Here is a 20715-nt window from a genome sequence, read left to right as displayed (position 1 = left end):
GTGTTTGATGACTAGGTTCTCATATATTTACCAGTTTAACAGTTCTTCCCCTGACCCCTCAAGGCTCAAACCACCTTAGTAGCTCATTAGTTCATTAGTTAATTTTCCTGTCAAAAATACAGACAGGTTTGCCTTGTTCACAGGCTTCATAATAAAAGATAAATAAGTTTCAGATGTAATTTCCCACTTAAAGTATGTAAAGATGTTTTAGACTTCTGTCCCCTTTCTACGCTATTACTATGCTGGAATTTCAGAGGTTCCCATATACCCAAGAAGGTCTGGATGTTCAGTTGGAAGTCCCACCTCAGCCCTACTCCTCCCTTTCCAAAACCTGCCACCCTCAGAAAGACTGCCAAAAGTCCAGGCTCCTTCCCCAAAGCTCAAGACCATGCTTACAGGACATTTAAGCTCTGGTCCCTAGACCTGCCATGTGATTTCTCCTCCTCCCTCCCCTATGCCTCCTCTGGGGGGCTTGAGAGTCACCCAAGAGTGCTTTGTTCAGATTAAACCTTGTCCTTTACTTTTTAATTCAGTTTGATCTGGGTTATTGCATCAGCAGAGAAACCCACTATCGGGGACCCAAAAATACCTATCACTTATAACTAAAAGAGTCAAGCATAGAAATTAATTTGTTTCACAGATATTGATTGCATAATAATTTGATAGAAGATATAGCAAATATTTACCCTAAACTGTTCTGTGTCATTGAAAATATGGCACTAGTATACTAAAAATTAGTAAAGTTCAAACTGTTTTACAAAATACTAAGTACTTCCATTTTAAGAGGGAAAAATGAAATTGTATAATTTTGATCACTGACAAGTAAAAATAACTGGATTTCATCCCAAATAACCACCTATATTACTAAATAAAAATAAACATATTCATAGAAGGGCAACAATCACAGGAAGGAATACTACAAAAAGGGTATTTGTCATTGTGTCTTTTGATCATGCTATCTCCCATGCCAGCAAAGTATTGATTTGTGTCTTGATTCAACCTTATATTAAGCAAATATAAAGACCATCATTGTAAGGATTTAGCTTCTGTGCTTTTAGTAATACTGCGTGAAGATACTACCCTTACTACATTTTTGCATTCAAATTTTTGCAAAGCTACCTTTTTCCTTTCCAATATATTATTGACTGACATACAATATGTGTCATAGAGTTTCTAGTCCTGTGATAGAACACTGAGATCAAAAGTAACTTGGAGAGAAAAAGGTTTATTTCAGCTTACAATTTCCAATTACAGTCAACTACTGAGGAAAGTCGGGGCAGGAACTCAAGACAGGAACCTGGAGTGAGGAGCCACGAGGAGGCCATGAAGGGATGATGTTTACTGCTTTTCAGTGATGGCATTGCCCTCAGTGAGCTGGGAACTCCAATATCATTCACCAATACAGCAAATGTACCCCATGTTTGCTCATAAACGAATCTGGTGGGAACATTTCCTCAACTGAGCTTCCCTCTTCAAAAATAACTCTATCTTGTGTCAAGTCGACATAAAACTTGGAAATACACGATGGAAACATTAAATAGAGAAAAGAAATATGTTTCCTTGCCATCAAGGTGGACAACTTCCCAAACAATTGCTATCTATGCTTTCTCTGTCTCTCTGTCTGTGTCTCTGTCTCTCTCTCTGTATTTACTTTAGTAGGACTTAAGTTTCAATTGTAGCATAAAAGACAGGGTTGCATGAGATTTCTGTTTTTAATATAAATACGATTTCTGAAGAAAACATATTTTAGCTCTATTAGTATATGTAGTACATCTGAAGACTTCTTCACAGAGCAAAGCCTGCTGCACTTATGTGCTCAGCAATAATTCCTCATGTTTTTTTGTATTTGTGCCAAAGCACTTTTGGTAATATTAATTGAAAGAAATCACATGATATTTTAAATAGCACCATGGGACTTTATCCCATTATACAACTGAGTAACTATTCAAAACATCCATCAGTCTTACCACACTGTCAAATATTGCATCATGGCAGCAACTCAAGACATTGCATTTATCTAATCATTGACTTTACATTTACCTCAATCTATTCCAAGAAAAGAAATGAAATGCTGGCTGCAAAATTACATTTCCCGCAATTTCTGATAGAAGAAGGAGACGAACTTTGAACGAAGCAATTGTTTTCTAAATGGATTTTTAAGGACAGAGTGTAGGGGGGTGGGGTCTTGGGTTTATTGTGTTGTATTGAGTCCAAGAGCATGGGGTGAAAGGGAATGTCTCCCCAGCAGAAAACCTTGGAAAGAGATTGCATGTTCCATGAATCAGAGGCTCCAAGCCAAATTTAAAACCCTGATCACAGAGAAAATTTCTTCTGATTCCTTCAAATAAAAATTTTAAATCCTAGAAGCACAGAGGCATCTTATATCTTTGGAGACATTTTAAATGAAAAATGTAACATGAATCTTCTAAGGTCTTATTAATAATAAAAAAAACCCAAAGCCACATATTGGGGTGAATTCTGAAAGGTCAGAGAAACAGAACAAGCCACAGTTAACCTCGTCTCATCAACTCCTCAGCTTATCTCGTTTCCTCAGATTGGAAGCCTCTGAGTCCTCCTCCGAATGGATCTCAGCTGAACTGCTGCTAAAAGCCTAAAACCTTAAAAAGCCTAAAAGACTCTAGTTCCTGGTCTTCATGCCTTATATACCTTTCTGCTTCCTGCCATCACTTCGTGGGATTAAAGGCATGTGTCACCATGCCTGGCTGTTTCCAGTGTGGCTTTGAACTCAAAGAGATCCCGATGGATCTCTGCCTCTGGAATCCTAGGATTAAAGGCATGTGGTACCACTGCCTAACCTCTATGTTTAATATAGTGGCTGTTCTTTTTTCTGACCCCCAGGTAAATTTATTAGGATGCACAATATGTCAAACACAGAAAAATGCGTTAGCTCAGTAGATGTTTCAAAGGATTGGAAAAAGGATCTAAGACCCTTCATCCCTCAGTTATGAGTGCAGCTGAGAATTAAAGCAATCCTATGTTGTTTTATTGTGCTACACTATGAGAATCTAATTCCTAAAACTTTCATCAACATACTAACTAATAATGTTTTAATCTGAACAAAGTGGAGGACAATTATTTGTGAGGGTTCATATACTCATGATATTGAAAATGATGGATTTTCTACAAATGAAAAACTCATATTTTATTGTGGAAGCATACAAACATTTGTATAATATTTAATAATTTTATTCCCAGGTAAAATAACTATAGAGAATTCAATTCAATGCTTCCTGCGAGTACTCACTGTTTCTGTATTTTCTTGTGGAAACAAGTTATGACAATATTTTTAAAGTTTAACTCTTATTAATAATGATTACTATGTTTTTCTTTTTAGAAAATAAAAGGTGAATAAGAATATAAACATAGGAGTTTCTTCAATTTTCAACATTTGGGGAGTTATATTCTCCATTATTACAAACACTATTTACATAAATTATTATTTCAATTTAAATGAGAAAGGCATGTGCTATATACCATACGTTTCATAGTTTAAGACTATTCAAATTCCTGTCTTTTTTCTACCCACTGCTGATTAAAAGGCAAGATACATTTACTACATACCTATTCTATGGACACCCAGTAGAATTGCCCAGTAATTATGAGATAAAATACATTAAAGAATCAGATAACCTGGTGTTATGGCAGAGAAAGATCAGTCCAAGGACATTACATGTTAGAAAAGAGTTGATGAGAAACCAATACTCCTATTTAGAATAAAAATAAATATTTATTTTAATTTCAAGATACAAAGTTGGTAATATTTTACTTATCTCCAAAAGAGAGACAAAAATATTTGGTCTAAAACTGCAGATTAATTATTACTATTTCAGACTTATGAAATTCCACAGGTTCGCAATTCTTGGCAAGAAATGTTCAAGTTATTTCTACGAGAACTTTTAAAAATTTATTTCATTATAGGTAATTGCATGTATGTTTATGTCTACATGTGCATATGCCCATGAGAGTGCAGGTACCTGTGAAGTCTAGAAGCACTGAACCACCAAGGAGTTGGAGAGCTGAACATATTTCCTCTGGAAAAGTAGTACGCAATCGTAATTGCTGAACCATCTCTCCAGCCCCCCAAAAATAAATTTTATAGTGTGATTTTAATGATTTATAATGGAAACTTGCAGGATGATGTAGTCCAAGTGTATTTAGTCTTCCTACATATTCAGCCTTTAGTACTTAGGAATTTTCTTCATCATTTGTGTATCTTTTTTTCTTTTATGTATGCAAACACATTTTAACAATCTGTTTTTCAATATTTTCCATTTTATTTTTCATGTATATATAATTTATAATATTCCTCTTCTCATAGCTCATTTCTTTCCCCTCCTAGAACCACTCCTGTTAGTTACCTTTGTTCTGTCACAACTTTACTTCATGGAAACACACATTATTTTATGTATCTATATAAAATCTCAGAATCACAAATAAGAGGAGCAAAAATGCTTATTATCTTCGTGAAATTGTTTTTAACCATTTAATATGATTATCTCCAGATGTAACCACTTTCTAACAAACAATAAAATGTCTTTCTTTTTTCATGACTGAAAAAAAATCCTCTTGTGTGTGTTTGTGTATCGTATTACATATATATAATGTTCATATACATTTATAATTCACATTTACCTTATTCATTCCTCTGTTGCTGAGAACTAGATTGGTCCCATATGTTGACTATGGTGAATAGTGACTAATATAATAAACACTGATGTACAAATATCCCCATGACAAAAGATGATTTGGGATTCTTCATATAAATACCCAAGAATGATATACCTGGGTCGTATGTTAAGTTGAATTTCAGTTTTTTGAGAGACCTCCAAATGACTTCCATAGTGGATTGACTATACTACATTCCCACTAGCAGAATGTAAGAGTTATGTTTTGTCCATATTATTGGCATCATTTGTTATTTTCTTTATTACTAGCACTATGGGAAGGGTAAGATGAGGTCTTAGTTATTTTTCTTTTGCTGTGATGAGAAACCCTGACAAAATCATCTTAAGGATGGAAGGATTTATTTTGGCTCACACTTCCAAGGTATTGTATATCTTGGAAGGGATGTCATAACATCAGGAGTTTGAGGAGGTAGCTAATTACACTGTATTCACAAAGCCCAGGTAATAGTGAGTGAGTCTTCTCATTTCAATTAACCTAAATAAGATAAGTATCCAAATATCATCTGGGACTCAAGGCAGTCTGCTAACTGTGGGCACCTATACAATAAAAATAAGAAGTTTTATATTTTCAAGACACAATATCTTGTATAATATTAGCAGGACTAGCCTTAATATTATACATCCCAGGAGCTCAGGAGAGAGAACTACTAACAGCGAGGACTATTTTCGGGAAATAGAATCTCAGCACACCAAGCTCTATAGTCCATTTGCTTTAATTCCTCTGGCATAACATCCTTTATACACAGCTTCAGTTCTGTTCTCATGTCTAGCTCCTTTCTTGCCTGATTTCTCTCTATGTTTATTTAATGCTCCCTCTAAGTTCTATCTTAATTCTCTCATCTTAACTCTGCCTCATCTAGGTCCTTTTCATCTTGTTCTTACTCAGCTAGTATTTCCCCATCTGACTCTTCCTCATCTTCCATCTTGTTCCTCTAGTACTCTCTTCTAGCTGTTCAATCTAGTTCTTCCCCATCTCAGTTTGTTCCTCTCAAATTCTTACCTGTCTAGTTCTTCCATTCTCCTTTCTCTTCTCCATCCCCCAGTGCCCTGGGAGTCCTGGTATATTTAGCCAGGCTTCCAGGGTCAACCGGAGGGGTGATAAGAATCACATTGAGAGGCAATAACGGTATCTCTGATAAGGTACTTTCCTCCATCTGGGGATGGACCTGGCCAGATGCTGCCAATGATGATAATTAGAGGGAGGCTTGAACTGGGGTTCTGGCTGAGCATAGCTGTCAGCGCAGAAGGTTATCTAAATATTTCTAGAAGTGGTTAGGTAAGGAGTTAGAGGTCTATAAAGTTAGTAAGGATGTAAGAAAGGAGGGTCTGAGCTAAATTGTGTAAAGCTATTACTTAACGTTCACCTGACCTAGGTGGTGTCTACTTGTGGAATTTAGCTTAAATCAAGAGACTTTCATGTGGACTGTTATTACTGCTAGTCCTTGAAAGTGGCTAAGGGAGATATATGATTCCAGAGAAAGCCTTTCCTGAGGCTGTTCTCCAAGTTCCTGGAATGTGTATATCCAGAGAGTGATCAGTCCACACTGTTAGCCTTTCTTAGGGAAAAATCAATTGGGAAAACTATGAAAGCACACATGATTTTCCTAACAGAAGACAGCTGATATATAACAAGCCAAATAATACCAAAAGCTCCTTGGAATTTGGATTCCTGTGGAGGAAATCCTTAATCCCTCTAGGTAGTGACTTTGCCATGACCAGCTGAGTTCTTATGATATATTCCTGTGGCCTGCAGCAACAGTGACACAGAATAAACATTTCCATTTCAAAGTGGAAGAATCAGGGCTCTATTGAGACCAAAATTCATCAAGCAAAATGACAAATTCCATTAGGAAAAGCATGCAATTTCATTCTTGTGGCTAAAGCAGGTCATGGATTGTAAATATACATAGTAAGCATGGAGGAGTGAAAAAAGACTATATAAACCTCAGGAATTAAGCTGAGTAGTTGGCAAAACTAATCTTCTATCACATTGATCATGAACAATGTGTGACTTAATGTAGTTCATGGGCTGAGGTCAATTAGAAATGGAATTAATTGTTAAATAAAAAAACTTTGACTAGATTTGTGAGTAATTGGGGGAAAGGAAATAAATTTTATCAAAACTTTTGCTGTATGAAAAATAAATTTAAACAAAAATAAAATATAACCATCATGGCAGAAAGGGAGTAATGAGGCAAGTCAGAGATCTATGTTGGTTGAAAAGTTATAAAGTTTTAGAATCTGCCCAATTGTCAGCAATGGAAAGGTCTAGGAAATGGCCATAAGAAAGTAGAATTGAAAGAGTAAGTTATGAGTAGAAATAATAAAAACTGTGGAGGGCACAAAGTTGTATTAAGAGAATTTAGGACTGCTACTACATAAATATGGAAAATACCCAAGTTGGTAATAAAAACAGTGGAGAAAAGTTAGGGAATTTCCTATATGGTAATAGAGCACAAAACATTAAAAGTTAAAGTAAGAAATATATAACCTATTTAATTCATTATTGTTTAGTACATTTGAAAATTTGGTCATACTTTTTATTTCCTCTAGCCTAATATACATATACACAAGCACACTAGAAGCAAGTAGGTATCAATTTGAGTCTGAGGCAAGGCACTGTATTTCGGGTAAGATGCCTGTTAGGATTATACAGGCAAATTTGACACAAATAATTGTTACAAAGCCTGCTCAAGTTGAAGTTGTTAAGTAACACACATGCTGAGAGAAGATATTATTGTTTGAAGTTGTACATAGCATTTTATCAAGTAAAATGCCATTTTATTTCATTTGTTAATATTTTTTCTAAGTTTCTAGGTCTACTTTATATAAAAAACCAATTTAAATTCCCAGAGTTCTTTTAAAATTTAAGAAAAAGCTGTTAGTGTGTGTTGTGGAGAACTTTCACAGCCTTCACCCAATTCAATTTTTATTCATGCAGGTTGTGAGACATAACATTTCAAATCACATTTTCTTTTAAGAAAAATAGTAAAATTAAAACTTGTGGATACTGGCTCAGTCTTACTAAGATTTTAGCAAGTTCTTCAACTTACTTGACAAATATTTATAAAAATTAAATTTAAAACAAATTGATATGATGATATAAAAGGAATAGTGTTTACTCATTACTGAATAAGAAGTCACACAAAAATTAATGTCTTAAAATCAAGCATTTATGATATCATCATTTTTGTATGGCTAGACATCTGCTGATGATATAGAGAGGTCACCTATGTCAAGAGCTTGAACAAGGCTGAAATCAAGAAGTTAGGCAGAGCCTCTATCTCCCTTGATGACTCAACCAAGAGGAGGATCCACTTTTAGGATCCTCCAATAGTTGATAGCATTCAGTGACTGAGGACCTGAACTCTTTTGTATGTTAGGTCACAATGAATTTGGTCCGTTACTAAAGGACTTTCCCTCATGTAGTAATAATAATAATAAATAACATAGTGTTTCTTAAATCATGTTAAGAAAAAAGGTAACAGTCATCTAGAAATAGAGAAAATAGTCTTTTGTAACCTAAAATACTCCTCTGTCATATTTTATTGCTGAAAAGTAGATTATTTGTCCATCTGCACTCAAGATTGATGTTGACTAGACAATCACATGCATTATGGATCTTTTTGAACTCATGTAGAAGTATTTAAAATATATCTGTATTGTATTTGGGTTCAGAATATCCAACAGCAATAATCTTTTTATGCTGGTATATCACTATGACTTCTTAAGGTATTAAGTTATATAATATTAACTACTCTATTAGTCATTCTTCTGTTGCTGTGATAGAATACAATGACAAATGCAACTTATAGAAGAATATGTTTATTTGAGCTTATGTTTCAGGGTCCATATGGTGGGATATTATGATAGCAAACAGCTAGAGCAGGAAGCTGGGAGATCAATCACATCTTTAATTTCAATCATGAATCAGAAAGAGCAAACCGAAAGTGAGGTGAGAACCTACATTCTCCAACCCCACCCTCAGTGACATACTTTCTCCACAAGGGTGCACCTACTCATAATCTTCCAAAGAACTCCACCAACTGGAGAATAGATATTCAAATACCTAGGCAATGGGGGACATTTCTCATTCAAATCACCACACATATTAATACTAACAGAGTCAGTCATTTAGAATACTAAATGATTCTTTGTATTTTGTCTCCTGTGTTACAAGGGAAAATATTTCATGACTGTTTTTCAATTAGTGGTATGTTACTTATCAGACAACATAAAAAAAAAAAAAAAACATCATTAGGATCAAACTTTGAAAGTTCAAATCTAAAACTATAATGATTAAAGAAAAGTCCACTCCAAAATAAGTAATTACTATGTAAGCATGTGATTTTCTTACTGTTCTGGGAATTCTATTTAGTGTCAGCTTTCCAACTTTCACACTTCCTTTATGTAGCTTCTAAAACAAATTCTACTACAACTACTTCTAATGCAAATAATAATATAAAATATGCATTTTATAGTCATTCCTCTTTGAGGGCTAGTCATTTTATATTGCCTCACTTAATTCATTACATTAATTCACAATAGAAGCAGATAGTAAGGTAAAAATTATAACTAAGTGAATAAAATATAGCTAAGAGTCAAATGGAAAAGATGACTTTGAAACAACTTTTGAATACTGAAAAGTTACCCTACATTCTAGTCCAAAATCCTTTAGATATGGAATTAAAGGTAAATGCAAAGAATAATTACAATAAGTACCTCTGTAAAGCACTATTCACATGAGTAGCTAAAAGCACTTTGTATCACATTACTTCATTAATCTTTGTGGTCTCCTACTGAGTGAATCTGGCAAAGACTTTAATTTATTTTTATAGATATGTTTTAAGTGAAAAAAGAACTTTAACTTCCAAATGTGTTTTCCATGGCATATCAATGTCTATTTGATCTAAAATTAAAAAGCTTATATCTGCTCTTCCAAAATAATTCATTAATTCATTAAATTATTCCTTTAGCTAACAAGTAATAAGAATGCAATTTGTATAGTTATTAAACTAAAGGTTCTAAGAGAAGTCTAAACTCCAACTGAAGAAGTATTGTTTAATATTAGGTTATAGTTAATAAATGGTACTAAGAACCAAACAAAGACATTAAAGAAGTCATACAAGACTAAAAGCTTCCACCTTGTCATATATACACATTTTGTCAAGTAGAAATGTTTTTACCTTAGTTCAATTTTACTCTTCCTGTACTGTGGAAACTTTCTCAATTATTTTTCTTGTCCCAATAAGCAAATAACAGACAAGAAAAGTAACTTGTAAAGGATTTTGGTTTACAGCTTCATGCTGGGAGGCACAGGGGCAGAACTGCCTCTGGTACATGACTACAGAAACTTTATGACATATTAATCATGGCAGCATATAACTCCTAAGAACCATCCCCACAGAGACCACATCTTCTATCCAGCTTGCAATTAGAATGATTCCACAACATTCCAAAACCACCACAAGTTGGGGACTAGGAGCTCAAACATATTAGCCTGTGAGAGATTGTCATAGTTTGCTTTTTGTTACTATGATAAAATAGCATAACTAGATGCAACTTGGGGATGAAAAGGTTAGTGTGTCTTATAAGTTGGTCTTTTTCACTGAGGGAAGCCAAGGCAGAACAAAAAGCAGGAACCAGGAAGAAAGAACCAGAATGCAAGAGCTGAAGCAGAGGAACACTACTTACTGGCCTGTTTCATCCTTGGTTTTTTAGCTCCCAAACTTATACAGGTAACATCCACTGGACCAGGAGTGGCATGGCCCATAATGGGTAGACTTTGTGTGGCAGGAATCTTAAAAGTTCTTATTAATAAAAACAAACCTAGAGCCAGGTATTAGGGTGAATGCTGGAAGATTAGAGAAGCAGAACAAGCCACAGCTTCCTTACCTTGCCAGTTCCTCAGCTGATCCTGTTTCGAAGACTGGAAGCCTCTGTGTCCTCATCCAAGTGGGTCTTAGCTGAACTTCTGCTCAAATCCTAAAAGCTTAACCAGCCAAATGCTTCTAGTTTGTGGTCCTCACGCCTTATATATCTTTCTGCTTTATGTCATGACTCCCTGAGATTAAAGGCTCACTATCTGGGATTAAAGGCATGAGTAACATGCCTGGCTGTTTCCAATGTGGCCTTGAACTCACAGAGATCCAGAGGGATTTCTACCTCTGGAATGCTAGGATTAAAGGCGTGTGCTACCACTGCTTAACCTCTATGTTTAATGTTGTGGCTGTTCTGTCTCTGGCCCCAGATAAGTTTACTAGAGTGCACAATATTTCGGGGAACACAATACCACCATAACTTTGCATGTAAATTTCTAGTCAGAGAAAAAATGTCCCCACAGACATCCAAAAGCCAACTTGCATGAGGCAGTTTCTCAATTGACACACCATTTTTCCAGGTGATATAGCTTGTTTCAAATTGACAAAACATAACATAATTGTTATCTTGATAACCTAACACACAAATACATCACTATTAAGCCTTAACTTTTTGTGTGTATTTCTCTAAGATCTCATATAAATATCACAATATAAAACATAGCAATGAATCTATTGTTTACTTTAATTTTACAATTTATATTTGTAAGTAGTTGCCTGGATGTATATGTGTGCACTCCAGGCATGTCTAGTGCCCACAGAGGCTAAAAGAAAGTATCAAATCTCCCAGAACTGGAGTTACAGATGGTTATAAAATGCATCTTGAAATAAAACTCTGGTGCTCTAGAAAAGCAGTGAGTTCTCTTAACTGCTGAGCCATCTCTCCTGCCCAAGTACGGCATGCCTTTAAATGTTCCAGTGGTCAAAAACTCCAATTATATACAATTCAAAATCTATTTACAAATCTAATCTTGTCACTGTGATATATATATATATATATATATATATATATATATATATATATATATGTATTTTTATCTGTAGTATGCAATTCTACCCTAACTGCACCATAATCAATGGCTTTTGCTGACCACGAATCTGAAAGATTGGCCTTGTCATATAGTGTCAAGCCTCAATTGCTTTCAGTAAAAACTGTTGTGGGATATTCTGTATGTTAAAAGTGTTACTCTGACTGGTTAATAAATAAAACACTGATTGGCCAGTAGCCAGGCAGGAAGTATAGGCAGGACAAGCAGAAAAGAGAATTCTGGGAAGTGGAAGGCTGAGGCAGGGAGACGCTGCCAGCTGCTGCCATGACAAGCAACATGTAAAGATACCGGTAAGCCACGAGCCATGTGGTAACTTATAGATTTAATAGAAATGGGTTAATTCAAGATATAAGAACAGTTACAAGAAGCCTGCCATGGCCATACAGTTTGTAAGCAGTACAAGTCTCTGTGTGTTTACTTGGTTGGGTCTGAACGGCTGTGGGACTGAAGGTTGAGAGAGATTTGTCCTCACTATAGGCCAGGCAGGAAAACTTTAGCTACAAAAAAACTTCATGCTTTCAAAGCAGTACTATGTGGAGAAACTTACATATTATTTTCAAATTCTCCTGAAAGATTCCTATGCAACCTTGAACCCAATAACCACTGGAACATCCTTTTTGTGTGCTGACCCTAAGAAATGCTTCCCAGAATATTTTACCCCAGTGATTCTGGTCTCTTATTCACTACAACTGATTCTTACACCCACAAGTTAACCAGGACCTGTTTTCTCAATAAAGTAAACCATTCACTTCCACAAATTTTTGGTTTATAGAAAATAGATCTTTTATATATATATATATATATAAAATACATTCTGTTTAGAGATTCCCTTTTCAAAGATTCTACCACATCCTCCCAACTGCCCTATTTATCCAAATACACACCCTTTCTTCTTCTCTTGCATTAGAAAACAGACAGAAATGCTACAGATAACCGAAATTATAAGCCAAATAGACCTAAGATGTATTTACAGAACATTTCATCCAAACACAAAAGAATATTTTCAGCACCCCCATGGAACTTTCTCCAAAACTGACCACATACTTAGATATAGAACAAATCTTAAGAGATACAATAAGATTGAGATAACACCCACATCATATCTAACAACCACAGACTAAATCAGAAGATCTACAACAACAGAAACATTACAAATTTGTGGAAAATGAACAACTCACTACTTGACCCAGGAAAAAATGGGTCAAACAAAAATTAAGAGAGAAATTAAAGACTTTCTAGAATTAAATGAAAATAAAAACAAAGTTACAAACTCATGAGGTACAATGAAGGTTGTTCTAAGAGGAAAGTTCATAGCAATAAGTGCCTAAATTAAAAAAAAAATGGAGAGATATCATGCTAGTAACTTAATAGCACATGTGACATTTCTAAAAGAAAAGAAGAAATATCACCCAAAACAAGTAGACACCAATGAATAATTAAACTTGGAGCTAAAATCAACAACAGCGACAGCAGCAACAGCAAAATGCAAAGAATCAATGCAACAAATAGTTGATTTTTTGAGAGAATCGATAAGACTGATAAAAATCAGCCAAATTAAATAAGGCAGAGAGAGAACATATACATTAACAAAATTAGGAATGAAAAGGGGAGACATAATAGAAACACCCGTTATGTCAGAGGTGATAGAGGAAGTACAGAGTATCATAAGGATATACTTTAAAGCATTTACTTTACCAATATTGAAAATCTAAAAGAAATGGATAATTCCCTCAATACACATCACTTATCAAACTTAAATCAAGAAGAGATAAGGAGTTTAAATATATCAAAGAAAAAGTAATCAGAAGTCTCTAACCTGATTCCAAACGCATATCAGTAAAGATTTTAGATCAAGTAGGCTTCATTGCAGAGATGCAAGGATGGTTCAACATACATGATTTGATAAATGTAATCTACCATATAAACAAACTGAAACTGAAAGACAAAAATCACATGATCATCTCATTAAATGCTTTTGACACAATTCAATACCCCTTCATGACAAAAGTCCTGGAGAGATTAGCAATACAAGGAACATACCTCAACATAATAAAGGCAGGTCATAGCAAGACTATGGGAGAAATTCAAAGGAATTCCATTAAAATCAGTAACAGGGCTAGGTTGTCACCTGTCTTCTTACCTATTCAATATAGTATCTGAAGTCTTAGTTTGAGCAATAACACAACTGAAGGAGATAAGCGGATAAAATTAGAAAGGAAGAAATTGAAATATTTATTTGTAGATGTTATGATTATATACATAAGTGACACAAAATTTGCATAGGGAAACTTCTACAGATAATATCCACTTTCAGCAGTGTAGCTAGATATCAAATTAATTCACAAAACTTAGCAGCCCTCCTATATACAACTGAGAAACAGACTGAAAAAGAAATCATGGAAACAACTTTCAAAATAGCCTCAAACAATATAAAATATCTTGGCTGTAACTCTGGCAATGCAAGTGAAAGACTTGAATGACACAAACTTTAAGAGACTGAAGAAAAAAATTGAAGAAGATATCAGAAGATAGAAAAAATCTCCCTTGTTCATTGATTGGCATGATTAACACAGTAAAAATAGCCATCTTATCAAAAGCAATCTGCAGATTGATTGCAATCCATCAAAATTTCAATACAATTCTTCATAGATCTTGAAAGGACAATTTCAGATCCATATATTAAAAAAAAAACTCAAAAGGTGCATGATAGCTAAAACAATCCAGAATAATAAAAGAACTGCAGAAGATGTCACTGCCCTCCTCCATTTTCAAATTATACTACAGAGAGAGTTATAAAAATATCATGGTATTGGCATAAAAATAGACATGGTGATCAATGGAATTGAATTTAAAACTCAAACATAAATCTCAACACCTATGGACACCTGATATTTTGTAGAAAAAAGTCAAAAATTCAGAAATGCATGCTTGAAAAAAGACCTTATGTTCAAAAAACAATCATGCTGATCAAATTAGACAGCTGTATGTAGAAAAATCCAAATACATCCATTCTCTTCACCCTGCACAAAAGTCAACTCCAAATGAATTAAAGACTTCATCACAAGCCTGATACACTGAACCTGATAGATGAGAATGTGAAGGATAGTCTTGAATTCATTGGCACAGGAAAAGATTTTCTGAACAGGACACTGATAGCATAGACACTACAATCAACAATTAATAAATGGTACCTCGTGAAACTGAATAGCTTTTGCATGTCAAAAGATACCATTATATAGACAAAGGGCAGTCTACATAATGGAATAGCTTTTTATGAACTATCCAAATAATGGAGGGCTAGTATCTAAAGTGTATGAAGAACTCAGAAAACAAGATATCAAGAAAAAAATAACCCAGTTAAAAATGGTGTACATATCTAACCAGAGAATTCTTAAAAGAGGAAACTCAATTTTTTTGTGAAATACTTAAATGCTAAATGTACTTAGTCGTCAGGGAAATGCAATTATTATTACCACTTTGAGATTTCATCTTATAGCCATCAGAATGTCTATGATAAATAGAACAAAGGACAGCTCATGCTGCTTAGGATGTGGACCCAGGAGAATAGTCATCAGTTGCTGGTGGGAGTGCAAAATTTTACAGCCACTACAAAAATCAGTACGGTGGTTTCTCAGGAAGATGCATATTGATCTACTCCAAGAGACACTAGTTCCACCATGTTCATTGCTGCTACAATAGTAATGAGGTACACCAAACTTAGAAAGACAAAATATTATAAACCTTTTCTGTATTTGCTTCTATATGGATATAAAGTGCAATCTCTGGAACTACAGATGTTAGGTATTGAGTAAGGGACTTGGGTGTTTTGGGTGTACTGACAGCTCTCCCTAAGAAAGGAAAGTAGAATAGATAGTTATGGATGGATGGAAGGAAGGCTGGAATGGGAGAATCAGTGTGAAGGGAAGAGGAGAGTGTTACAAGGGGAAATACAAGGAAAGATTACTGAAAATTAATGGCCATTTGAGTGGTAGTATGGAAACCTAATACAGAAGATGATTTCCAAAATATATACAGATATAAAAGTGGCATATATAAACTCAACCAACTAATAGGGGAGACAGAGCCCAAAAAAGCTTTCTCTTGTTACTAAATGAAGCTTCTAGACTGATATTGGGTTACATCTAATTGAGTTGTTGACCAAAAGAGTCTCCCAAACAACCCAAGCCATTGGCAAGACTGAAAGATACTGACAGCAAGGTCCCATTGATGAAGAGAACATCTGCATAATCTAATGAACATGGAGAAGTGGAGCTGGTACCTACATAGAGTCATTATCCCTACATGCTGGAGACTTTGGTATAGCAAGGTAGTCTGCAAGCTACTGTGGTGATATTGTGTTCCTCAAAATATTATGCACCCTAATAAACTTATCTGGGGTCAGAGAACTGAACAACCACTAGATATAGAGGCCAGAAAATGGTGTCACACGCCTTTAATCCTAGCATTCCAGAGGCAGAGATCCCTCTGGATCTCTGTGAGTTCAAAGCCACACTGGAAACAGCCAGACATGGTAAAAAGAGCCTTTAATCCTAGGAAGTGATGGCAGGAAGCAGAAAGGTCTTTAAGGCATGAGGAATGAGGAACTAGAACCAGGTTTAGCTTTTAGGCTTTTGAGCAGCAGTTCAGCTGAGATTCATTTTGGATGAAGACTCAGAGGCTTCCAGTCTGAGGAAAAACAGCTGAGGATTTTGGCAAGGTGAAGTGGCTGTGGCTTGTTCTGCTTCTGTGATCTTTCAGCGTTCACCCCAATATCTGGCTCCAGGTTTGTTATTAATAAGACCTTCTAACAATTCTTGCTAAAAGCTACCTAAGAAAAAATGGAAACACCAGCCCAGTCACAAACCCTTTGGTTTACAATGGTATCTTTTCTGCAGGATATGCCTGTGCAATGGTAGCACAAAATTTGTGGGAGTTGCTAAGCAATGAATGATTTAACTTAGGCCCACTCCATGAGACAGAACCTATACTGACCACCCCATCCCAACACTGCTTGGGTGATGAAGAACCTGAGACTGGATAGCTCAGGGATCAAAGTTAAACCAAATACCACCATTTTAATAAACAAAAACAAAACAACAACAACAAAACACCTAGCAATAAAATGACTCATGTATCAGCGTTTTGCTCAGCCATAACCAAAGAAGCTTCTTCCTGCAGCAAATAAGAACAAATACAGAAACCTATCCTCCATCCTAGTTTTCCATCAAGGAAGGCTCACTGAAGAAATAAATACTCATAAGAGTAGGCTACGTGCTCAGCAGTAGATGGCCAACAGAAAATGAACTCAATGGCATCTTTGGAGCTTCCTTGTCTTACAATGTCATGTCAAGATTTTTCTTCTTTTTTAATAGTACATCTTCATTTTTATTATATATAGTATATTTATATGTTTCTTTTCTTTTTTTACCATACAGATCCTTTGCATATATATTACGGCTTTCAGTTTAATGTTTTTATGGGATTTCTGAGTGTCTGAATGAGTCTCTCTCTTTTGTTTTCTCTTGGGCTCTTCTCTGTTTGTTTTGTCTAATTCTGATGTGTTAGTGTTTATTTGATCTTATTATATTTTATTTCATTATTATCTTTGGAAGCCTATTTGTTTTCTAATGAGAGGCACGGAAGAGTTGGATCCAGATGGAAAGGGAGGTAGTGAAGAACTGGGAAGAGGAGAGGGAAGGGAAACCACAATTAGGATATGTTATGTGAGAAAAAAATATTTTTTTCAATAAAAATAAAGATAAAAATTTTAAACTGTTGTTTATTTCTTTTTTCAAAAAAGAAAACAAACAGGCATCTAAATAATAAGAGTAATGATAATAATAATATTAATAATAAAATATGATAACATAAAACAAACCTGAATTGAGCATAACAGACAGAAAAACAAACGCCAAAGAAAAACCATAAGAAACACATATAGACACAGGGATGAATACATTAATTAAGAAATCTCAAAAGACACAAAATCAGAAACAATTGTCTGTGAGCCAAATACCTGCAGGTCAAAATACAATGCCCATACAAAGTATTATGCAATAGGCAAAACAAAAAATAAACAACAAAAAACCTCCCAAAACACCATTGAGTTTGTTTGATATTAACAACCATCAACACACAATACAACACAAAGCACAGTAAGTTTTTAATTATTACTATGTCAAATACATTTTCTTTTCATCTGTAGATCACAGTATTCCTAAAATTTCCTGATTCATATTGCAGTCATACATTTAATGTTATCTTAACAATATACCAACACTTACCACTATTACCAAGAAATTATTTCTCATGGTTCTAACTGGCATTGTCTTTGTCATATTTTACTCCGTAGAGTAAAACATACTAACTATTGCACATAAGGCCTGTCCATAAGTGTGGTTTGTATTCAAAGAGAGACTCCACTGGCCAAAAGTAATTTTTCCTTTGTGAGTGCTTGCTTATCCACTAAACATAGCTCCGGAGTTAGAGATGGGGCCTGTGTCTACTTCCTCTCTCAGTACTGGGACGTCATCTGGCTTAGCCCTGTTGTTCTAATCTTAGATGTTTTTTTTTTTTAATAAAAAAAACTCAGAGCCAGATATCAGGGTGAAAGCTGAAAGACCAGAGAAGCAGAACAAGCCACAGCCAACCTCACCTCGTCAACTCTTCAGCTGATCTTGTTTCCTCAGACTGAAAGCCTCTGAATCCTCACTGGAAAGCCTGTCACCTGAACTGCCTTAGTTCCTGTTTCCTCACGCCTTGTATACCTTTCTCTGCCCAGCCATGTCACTTCCTGGGATTAAAGGCGTGTGTGCTTCCCAGTACTTGGATTAAAGGTATGTGCCACCACTGCCTGCCTCTGTTTCCAGTGTGGCCTTGAACTCACAGAGCTCCAGATGGAGCTCTGCCTCCCAAGTGATAAGACTAAAGGTGTGTGCCACCACTGCCTGACTTCTATGTCTAATTTAGTGGCTGGCTATATCCTCTGATTCCCATGTAAGCTTTCTTGGGGTATACAATATATCACCGCATAGCTCTGTTAAGGCCTTGTTCATGTTGCATAGGTCTTTATGAGTTCACTTGTGTATCAGTCCTTTTGTGTCTAAAAGGCCTTGTTTTTTTTGGTGTCTTTGAGCCCCACTAACCCTTAAAATCTTTCTGCCTTCTCTTCCACAGAGTTTCCTGAGCCCTGAGGGGAGAGATTTGATGGAGTCATCACATTTAGTACTGTTGTGTTCACATATTCTTAATCTAAAATATGCCTTCAAGAACCATTATAGATTCTTTGCTTCCTTCTGAAACCCCCCAAACCAGGCCTCTATATTTTGCACCTCCTTCAATATTCTTATCTTCCATTTTAAGCACTTCTTTAGCCCAAATCTCCAAAATCCTTACACAATCCCTCAAAAATAATAATAACAACAAACAACAACAGGAAACGAACAACAAAAACTTAGATCTATCCATTAAAACAGTACTCCATGTTCTTGGAACCAACTTCTATCTTAGTTGGATTATTGTAACCATGGCCAAATGTAACTTACAGAGCAGATTGCTTAGTGCATCTTGGAAGTGAGTCCGTCATAGAGGAAAGCCAGACCAATATCAAGGCAGGAATGAAAGAGCATAACTGAAGCAGACCATGAGAACTGCTGCTTTCTGAATCACTACCTGTGGATTACTCAACAACCTCCGTCTTCACCCCAGAACCACCAAAAGTGGGCAAATCCACCCCATATCCATCATTAAAAAATGTGCCTCCCCCAAAGATATGTCCACAGGCTAATCTGATGGCGGCAGTTTTACAGTTGAAGTTTCCCCTTTCCCTGGGTCAGGTTGATGAGAAGTAATCAGTAAAGACATTTTACAATCAACAACCATTTACCTATGATTGAACACAAAGGACAGTAAGTTTTTAGTTGTGATTATCTTAAATACATTTTCTTATCTGTAGATAAGCAGTATTCTCAAATTTTTTTGATGCATATCACATTTACAGAGTTCATACATCTTAACAATGTACCAGCACTTACTGCAATTATCAAGAAATTATTCCCCATGGTTCTAACTGGCCCTGCATTGCTCCCTTTCTCTTTGTCTTGTTTTACTCCCTAGACTTCCTGACTTTTCTTTTGATCATACATTTGTTACATTCTTTATCATAGACATACATGTGAAAATGACTGCTTTTTGTGTAGGTAAAACATGTTTATGTTTTATTTGTCCAATTTATAACCCAAAATTTAGCAGTGTCTATGAAATTTACAATTCTTATATTGCATCGCTCTAATTTCTAGATGTTTCTTCCAATACTCTCTTATTTTTTCAATTCCAACTTTTGAGATTTTATTTTTTTATAATTATTTGCTTTAAAAATCCAAAAATTTTCTATAATTACAGAATCTGGAGTTCTTCTACTAATACCTGTTGGACATAATTTTATCCCTTGTGTGGAAACTTGGTCTTTTAATTTGGGACCAGGAATGAGCTGTATTATTTGTGTTGTCAAATGTTTCATTTACATTTGCTGCTCTGTGAATTTTGAATTGGTCTGTTTGTAATAGTGAGTAGTATCACAACTCTCAAAATACAGAGAAATGTTGAGTGTGGGGTGCCTACACCAACTGCTACGTTTGTAACCTAATCCTTTCATGTAATCCTAAAGGAACATCATGAAAAAAAGGACAGAAAGATTATAAGAGCCAGACAACCAGGGGATCTGCTATGAGACAGTGTCTTCCATATATGATAGGGAAGCTTTACTAGTGAAATTTCAACAATATGGTTATTAAAACAGTGCCTGAAAAAAAAATGACAATACCAAATGGCATGTCACTGTGTGTTAGAGAAAACCCACAAGGCATCATCCCTAGATAAAGAACTACAAGCAATTCATAACTGCTGAGGGAGGGAGATGTTAGGCTGCTCCAGGGACAATAGGTGGTGCTGATAGATGATCCAGTCCCAAGAGATCAGCTGAAAATGGATACATGCATACACACACACATACATGTGAGCAACACTAAAGGAATTCAGCAGATTGCATTTACACATATATACATACACACATCTATATATACA

This window comes from Peromyscus eremicus, chromosome 14 (assembly GCF_949786415.1).
Source record: "Peromyscus eremicus chromosome 14, PerEre_H2_v1, whole genome shotgun sequence".
Lineage (NCBI taxonomy): Eukaryota > Metazoa > Chordata > Mammalia > Rodentia > Cricetidae > Peromyscus > Peromyscus eremicus.
This window is presented reverse-complemented; position numbering follows the sequence as displayed.